Below are 8,088 nucleotides of genomic sequence, written 5' to 3'. Positions count from 1 at the left end.
AACCCAGCACCTCGCATGCTAGGCAAGCACTCTACCCCTTGTCCTATACATCCAGCCCTGACTATTTTATTGATAAGGAAACTGAGGCACAGGGAGCTTAAATCAAAAGGCAGTAGCATGGAACCCAGCACTTGACTCTGATCTTGCAAATCCTCCACTCAGAGCTGCAGCAGGATCTGTGATAGCCACACTGATATGCTTGTGTCACTGGTCCACTTAACAATGCTTGCAGTCAAAAGACTCTGTGTAGCTGGAGGAAACCAATCCCCTATATATAGCGAGAACACCTGAAGCCAAAGACCTGCTTGCAGAGCCTTGGTCAAGGTCATAGAGTAGAAATTTACTAGAACTCAGACTGCTGGCTCCTTGTCTGGAACTCTGCCTGCCCTAGGCCAGCAAGAATGAAAGGTGCTGGGCATTGGCAGGAGGCAGCCCAGTGGCTTCTCAGACCTAGTGCTGGACACTGAGATGACATTTCAGCAAAGCCCTGGACCTGAGCCAAGCATTTCACTGCTCCCAGCCTCAGCTGTCCATGTGCAAAACTGGAGTCTGCTACACTGCAGGGTCATTGAAAGACCTGAGCAAGGTACTCAGCCAGTGTCCAGTCTCTTATGACTGGGGACTGGGGTTGCCATGAAGGTGTGGATGGACTAGTCAACCTGTGCAGCACATAGGTGTTCAGCCCCTCTCTCTACCCTGCTGGCACTTAGCAGACAGGTGCAGACCAGGGAGACCTGCGTAGGACACAGCCATAGACAAGGAACTGGATGGGGGTCAGCAGCAATGAGAGTTGCCACTTTGAGAGGTGGGACTGAGCCTTTCCTTCCAGTGAGGGAGCATGAGGATAGAGAATCACCCTAAGCCCTCCTGGGCCCAGTTCTCCTCAATCCAGCAGAATCTTGGATGTCTCCCAGGCAATTTTAGCTGGTGATGTTTCCTGCTTGGATGGCTTAGGGTCCTCTTTTCTACCTTTGAGTGCCTTAGAAGAACAAAGCTGTCAAATTCCAGAAGATGCTTATATCGGCCTATAGCTGGTGGGGCTGGTCCTCTTGGACTCCACTAGGGCTTGCACACAGCCTGGGAGCGGGGAATCATGAACATGGAGGGCCTCCCCTGCCTCTGCAAGACAAGCCCAGGTTGGTGAGAGCCCCTGTTTGGTTCTGCCTGTGGTGCAGAGTTGAGCGAGACTGTGGAGCCACGATCCTGAGTCTTTGGGGAAAGGAGAGAGCACTGGGCTAGGAGTTAGGGGTCTGAGGTCCACACCTAGTTGGGGGATTATGGGAAGTTGATCCTCTCCCTGGTCCTCAGTTTCCTCTGCAGTGAAATTAAGAGGTGTAGAATATCTATTGCTTCCCAACCTGGCTCATCCTCAGAATCCTCTGGAAAGGATCTTGGGAAATTGATGCATTGAATCACGCTCTCAGAGATGGACCCTGGACCCAGATGGCTCAATATGCAGCCAGGTTTGGGAGCCACTTGTCATCTCTTAGGTCACAGGTCTCTGCTTAGTTACTCATTTTACTGAGTACTTTCTATGCGCCAAGCCTAAGAACTCTGAGAGGTAGGTAAGGTCTCTTAACTCCATTGCACAGTTGGATAAAACAAGCCTCAGGGAGGTTTTAAATCTTGCTGTTGGTTACACTTCCAGTAAAAGCCTAATGGAATGTCCTCTTAGGTCCACAGGGCCTGTCTCCATCTTTTTGCTCTAACCTTGATTAGGGTTCTCTCATCCTTTGAGGATGACTAACAGTCCCTGAGGATGAGAGGGACCTGGGCCAGAAACCAGATTCCTGCAAAGTTTTGAGGAAGAAGATACCTCAGTGATCACCTAAGCCAGTTCTTCCTTTAGGAGATGAGAAAATAGGCTCAGAGAGGAAGTGACATGCCCAATGTCCCAGGGTATCACAGCAAGCAATGGGCTGTCATGAGAGCCAAATGCAAGGCCCTGAATGTGGCCAAGAACTCAGGTTAAGGAAATCAGGCAACTTCCTCCCTCCCTTTCTCTCAGCCTGAACTATTACAGTGGCCTCCCTGCCTGCTCCTTTGGTGTGAAGCAGGCAACAGGCCAAGAGTACCCTTGGCCAGATCACCCCTATTCCAAACCATCAGTGCCTCCTGCCGCCCAGGAGAGAGGCCAAATTCCTATAACACCCCCACAGAGCTCTGCACACCTTGGGTTCCTTCTCCAATTTGTTACTTTCCCCATTAACTGGAGATACCAGCAGCCTCTGTCCTCACTTGGCTCATGCTGTTCCTTCCCAAGTCTCTCTTCCTTTGCTTGGCAAACTCCTACACATCCTCCAACACCCAGTCCCAAGGTTACGTCTTCTTCAATACTCCCTGCCTTAGTCAGAGTAGATACAGAAGTAAGATACCATTTCTGTTGGCTCCCAAGTCCATGGCAACCTTCATGGATCATGACATCCTTTCTTCAAGATTCGCACAGTGCCTCTTCTTAGGTAAGTCAGCCCAAATCAAGATAGTGAGACTAATGGATCAGGTAACTCAAGAATGAAAAGGTACTGCCAGGCTGAAGTTGTGGCTCAGCGGTAGAGCGCTCACCTAGCACATATGAGGCACTGGGTTCCATCCTCAGCACCACATAAAAATAAACAAAATAAAGGTATTGTGTCCAACTACAACTAAAAAATAAATATTAATAAAATAGGAAAAGATACTGCCAATTGCCATCCCCCAGCCTGTCATCTCTCTCTGGTCCTAATGCCTTTTGTATAAACTCTCATCCTTGCATTTAGGACCTGAATTCTGATCACTTATGTCCTTGCAATTTATCTCATTAACTGGGAAGTAATTTCTGACACTTATCATTATGAACTAAACAGTAAAATTCATGCTTAAGCCTAGCTATTGTTCAGATTTTAAATGTCTCCCAAAGGTTGAATATTAGAAACTTAGTCCCAGGTGGTACTCTTGATAGGTGGTAAAACCTTTGGCAGGTGGGGCCTTGTGGGAGGTCCTTAGGTCTTTGTGGGTGTGTTTCCAAAGGGGATTATGGGATACCATCCCTTCTTCTTTTTGCTTCTTGGCTCCTGATGTAAACAGTTTGCTCTGCACATCCTGGCACAATGTGCTCTGCTCACCAAAGGTCCAAAGGAATGGATTGGAAACTCCAGAACCATAAACCAAAATAAATCTTTTCTCTTTATAGTGACAGAAAGTTAACACAAGCCTTAGCCCCTAGCACCCCAGAATGTGACTGAATATTGAGATAAATCCCTTAAAGAGGTAATTAAGATTAAACAGGGCCTGGTACATACCAGTAATCCCAGCAATTTAGGAGGCTGAAGCAGAATTGCAAATTCCAGGCCAGCCTCAGCAATTTAGCAAGACACTGTTCCGGAACAAAAAATAAAAAGGGCTTGGATGAGTCCTTAGTTTCAATCCCCAGTACTGGGAAAAAAAAAACATTAAATGGTGTGTGTGGGGTGTCCTTAGGGTAGGCCTGATTCCAATATGACTGATATCTTTTAAAAAAGAGATTTAGGACACAGATAACACAGTGAGAAGGCCATCTGCAAGCCATGAAGTAATCAAACCTGCCTATACTTCTTGGTCTTCTAGACTCCAGAACTGAAAAATGCATTTCTGTGGTATTTTGCTATGGCAGCCCTAGACACCAGTACACTGGGCCAAGCACATAGGAGCCACTCACAGCATCCTTTGGAAAAAACTTTATATCATTGTGAAAGAGCCCTAAATCACAGGTCTCTGCATCTCAGGCATCTTCCCCTGGAGGCCCTGTTTGTTTATAACTGCATATGCTTACCCCATGGGTCAGCAGGAGTGCAACCAGAAGAATGAAAATCAGCTGCGGTGATGTGTCTGAAGCAAGTGAGAAGGCCCTAGTCTTAGCTTACCTATGGTCACCTTGCACAGCAGGCCAGGCAGTACTCTCAGCCCTGGAACCAGGACACAATAAATACCATCACGATAATAAGCAAGGGCCCACATCTATCTTGGCAGGCCTCGACTCAAGGAGTGCAAGGGCAATTGGCCTTGTTCCCCAAGAATGGGAATATCCCCCCTACCCCAGAGGCAAGGAAAACCTATCTTGATAGAAAAACAGACTGTATCAAAATTTTATTGGTATTTTTTCTTTTTTTAAAAGTTACAAAACATCTTAAGTATATTGGATTCTGGACAGCTGTCACTAAGAAGCACAGCAGAGCAAGAGCCTGGCCTCCATGCCCACTCCCTTACCAGTCCAAGCATGGTCTCCTTGGGGTCAAGCAGCCCCCTTTTCAGAGCAGCTCAGACTGTGCTCTGCAGAATACAAGGCATGGTATATGGGAGGGGGGTACCTAGCAGTAGAGTGTACTGTCTTAACCCCTATCCAGCTAGGGAGGATACCCACTATCTCTGTTCCAGATGTTTTCATGATAAGTATTTGGCTAGAAAGCTTTAAAACCACCAAAGAAACAGAAGAGGAGGACGTCCACATTGCAAGCCTGATTCTTGGATGTAAAAAGGCCAGGTAGGGCCATTAGAAGATGCCCAGGTGGGTCCCCTCCAAATCTTCTTGCCAAAGTTCAGGGCAGCTACTGAGCCGTAGGCCTGAACTCTAGGTGAGGCTCACTTCACTGAGTTGGAAAACAGGGCCAGGTCCCTGGTCCTCTGAGCTGGGCAGCACCTCTGCACTGTGGCTCCAACACCCCCACTGGGTCTGAGGCTGGAGTCTCGGCATGAAGGGCGGGGCAGAAGGGGTGGACTTCCCAGAGGTAGACAGGATTCTGAAGACCCAGAGATACCCTGTAAAAAAGACAAGAACAGCTTGTTGGCCAGAAATCTAAAACCTGGATGCTCCCCAGGGCATGGCTGATGATGTCTTTACAGTCCTGGTGCCATGGATGCAGTGGAGCAAAGTGGTTAAAAGCACTGGTTCTGTAGACTCACTGCTGACCTTTAAATCCCAGCTCTGCTACACTGTGGGAATCCAGGTAACTTCTTTTTGTCTGTGTTCTCATCTTTAAAATGGGGATGCTAATATATGTTTCATAGGATTGTTTGAAGGGCAGAATGAATGAATAAATGGAAAGTGCACAGAATAGTGTGGAGCAGACAATAAGAATTTAATAAGTTTGGTTACTAATATGATCGTTTATGAACCACGATTCATTCATTGGCCTCATAAATGAATGAAACTTGAAAAAAATATGACTGTCTCCAACTGCAAGCCCATTTATTCAGGATGTAGTGAATGGCCAGAGGCAGCGTCTAGATCTTGGTCAGGCTCTGCAGGAGGCGGTGCAGCTTGTGCAAGGCGCAGGCAAGGGTCCACCGCTGTCCACCCTTTACCTTGGGCTCCCTTCCCCTCCTGAACCCTTAATGAAGAAGCACTTGGCCTTTCCTGAGAGTGCAATCTCCCAACTTCCACCCCCACCTCTGAGCAAGCTCGAAGGGAGCCTCTCTTGTCCACCGCTGTGAGTATTGCTGGGTGGCAGTGGTTGTGGCATTCACTTCTCAGGGCCTCATCTCTTTCCCTACAGATGTTAGGGTTCTTTCCATCCTTCCCGCCCTTAGATAAACTAGGATCTGAAAAGATGAGATCCTCCGCAGACTAGAAACTACCCACCCACTCCATTCCCAAATTAAACCAGGGGATCAAACCAGGGAAAGGGCAAGGGCCTCCATGGCGTACCTGGTACACTGCAGCCAGCTCCACTGGTGGCGTCCAGGGTGCAGCGGGGTTTTGAGGCTCTAGGGATGTCTGCTTCCCGGGACAGGTTTGGGGTGGCGTCCAAAGAACCGGGTCAGGAACTCTCCCTAGGGGCTGGAGCGGGGGCGACTGTATCTTGCGGCAGTAAGGGGGTGTTACCCAGGAATCCGTGTTGGAAACCCTGCTCCCCGGGCTCTCAGCCAGGGCTCCGGTCGCAGGATAGGAGGGCGGGGACCCCCAGCACGGCCCGGTACAGAAAGCAGTGCCCAAACCCGGGCCAGGATCCCGGGTCTGCACCTGCATGGGACCGCCGTCGGGGCAGAGCGCGCAGTCCTGGGGAGACACTGCGTCCGCGCACCACCGGCGCCGACACTGCAAGTTGTCCTCGTTAAGGCCCAGCATAGCCGACAGGTGACCGATGTAGCGAATGGCCAGACGCAGCTTCTCGATCTTGGTCAGGCTCTGGCCAGCCAGCGCGATGGACAGCGGCAGAAAGCGGCGCAGCTCATGCAAGGCGCGGGCCAGGGTGCGCATGCGCAGCTTCTCGCGCTCGCTGGCGCTCTGCCGCTGTCCACCCGCTGGTCCCGTCCGTGCACGTCTGGGCACTGTCGGGGTGGCTTCAGCTACTCGGACGCTGCGGGCTGGATTTGCGGTCTGAGAGAGGCCGAGGGCACTGTCACAGGGGCACGAGCTCGAGGAATCCGAGGAAGAGGCTGGGGACGTGGAGTCAGAATGGCCCTCCCAGCCCCAACCCTGGGAGAAGATCCAATGGTCTAAGCCAAGGAAGTTCTGCTGAGGAGGCGACTGGGCCATGCCGGGGCTGTGGGCTCTGGGAGGCTGGACCTGCCACCTTCGGGCCTCAGCTTTCATCTGAACCAAAGGTGCGAGGTGGACCCCCACCAGGTTGCAGAGAGGTGTCAAAACCCACAGAGGCCAGGGAAGGTCTGGGCAGGGGGGCCCTGGGAAAGCGGGCCCATTTGCGGAGGTGTGGATTCTGACTCCTCAGGAGCTCTAATGGAGGCCCCCGCAGTCCAGGAAGTGTGGGAGGGACAATTCGCATCTGGATGGAGCTGCTAAGCTTCTCACCCCACACCCCCGCCCCAACCACTGCACAGGGCTGAGTGCCCAGGAGTCCCTATTAGAAAGTAATGCCATGGTCTGTGGACTGAAGGCTGCCCCTCAAGTGCCTCATGGACTCCTTGAGGATTGGCCGCCTCTCCTCCTTATTGAGGTTGTGCCCAATAACTTCTACCCAGTGTCTCCTGTGTGCTGGACAAGAAACGAGGACAAGCCCAAAGAACCTGCCCACAGTGATGGGGTTAGGGGTGTTCATAGGTAAACCTTTCTTGGACCCTAGAACCTGCACTTGCTGATTTGGTGGGTGACACTGAGAAGGTCATTTTACTGCCGAGGGTCTGTCATTACTGACCAGAAATGGAACCAAGCAGCCTGGAGAAGGATGGAGTACAGTAAGCAATGAAGATCGACTACCAAACCCACCTTTTTTTATTGTTTTGAATGATCTTAGGCAAGTCACTACTCCTTGGAGCCTCAGTTTTTCTCCCCATCATTCCAGTAATAATACAAGGTACCTCCCACCTGGGATGGTTTCTGGTAGCAGTGCAATCATCCCTGTAAAGAACTTAGAAAGGGCCTGGCAAGTAGGCTAAATGTTTGCTACTACTATTACTCTATAAAGAAGGTACTAATATTTCCAATCACTTATGAGCATTATTCATTTAATTCATATTTATTTAGCAACTGGTAAATGTCAGGCACACCAGAGTGAACCACCCCATTGCCATCTCTGGTCTCATGATGTTCAGTCTAATGGGAAAGACATGTGGACACATTATTATATAACTAGTAGTTCTACCCCTAACTAGCTGGGGGCCTTTGGGCATGGTTCTTAACCTGTCTGATCTTGACCTCTGCTCCACAAAACAGAAGCAATAATTATAGTATCTACTTACAGACTGTTGTAAGGAATAATTTTGAGATAATAAGATTGTAAAGTAAGTGTTCTCAGCAGCAATTACAGTTAGGAGGTATCCATGTCCCTTGTGATTTCCAGAGAAAAGGCTGAGCCTGGAGGAAGAGCCAAATGAAGGCCAGGACAGTTGGGTTCTGGCCACAAAGGTGGGCGGGTCACAATTAGGCCTTGAACTGTGAGTAGGATTTGAGTAGGGAAGAGAGGAGTGTGGAGAGCATTCTGGAAGGGGATTGCAAAAGCAAAGGCTTGGCAGCAGGACCCCTTCAAGGTGCTTCAGGAGCAGGATGCTGCTAGAGGACTACTGTGGAGGACTATGGCACTCCCTGGCTGGGGCCAGGCTGAAGGAGTTGGATTTTATTCTCAAGGTCATGGGGAGCCACAGAGACTTTGAGCAGAAGGGTGACATAGTTAAAAAACC

General features: G+C 49.9%; 1 pseudogene; it reads right to left on the bottom strand.

Moving 5' to 3' along the window:
• Positions 1–4,504: 4,504 nt before the first annotated feature.
• LOC143387418 (mesoderm posterior protein 2-like) lies at positions 4,505–6,490 on the bottom strand (annotated as a pseudogene).
• Positions 6,491–8,088: the final 1,598 nt, after the last annotated feature.

The sequence above is a fragment of the Callospermophilus lateralis genome, chromosome 12 (genome assembly GCF_048772815.1).
Source record: "Callospermophilus lateralis isolate mCalLat2 chromosome 12, mCalLat2.hap1, whole genome shotgun sequence".
Classification (NCBI taxonomy): Eukaryota; Metazoa; Chordata; class Mammalia; order Rodentia; family Sciuridae; genus Callospermophilus; species Callospermophilus lateralis.
This window is presented reverse-complemented; position numbering and strand designations above follow the sequence as displayed.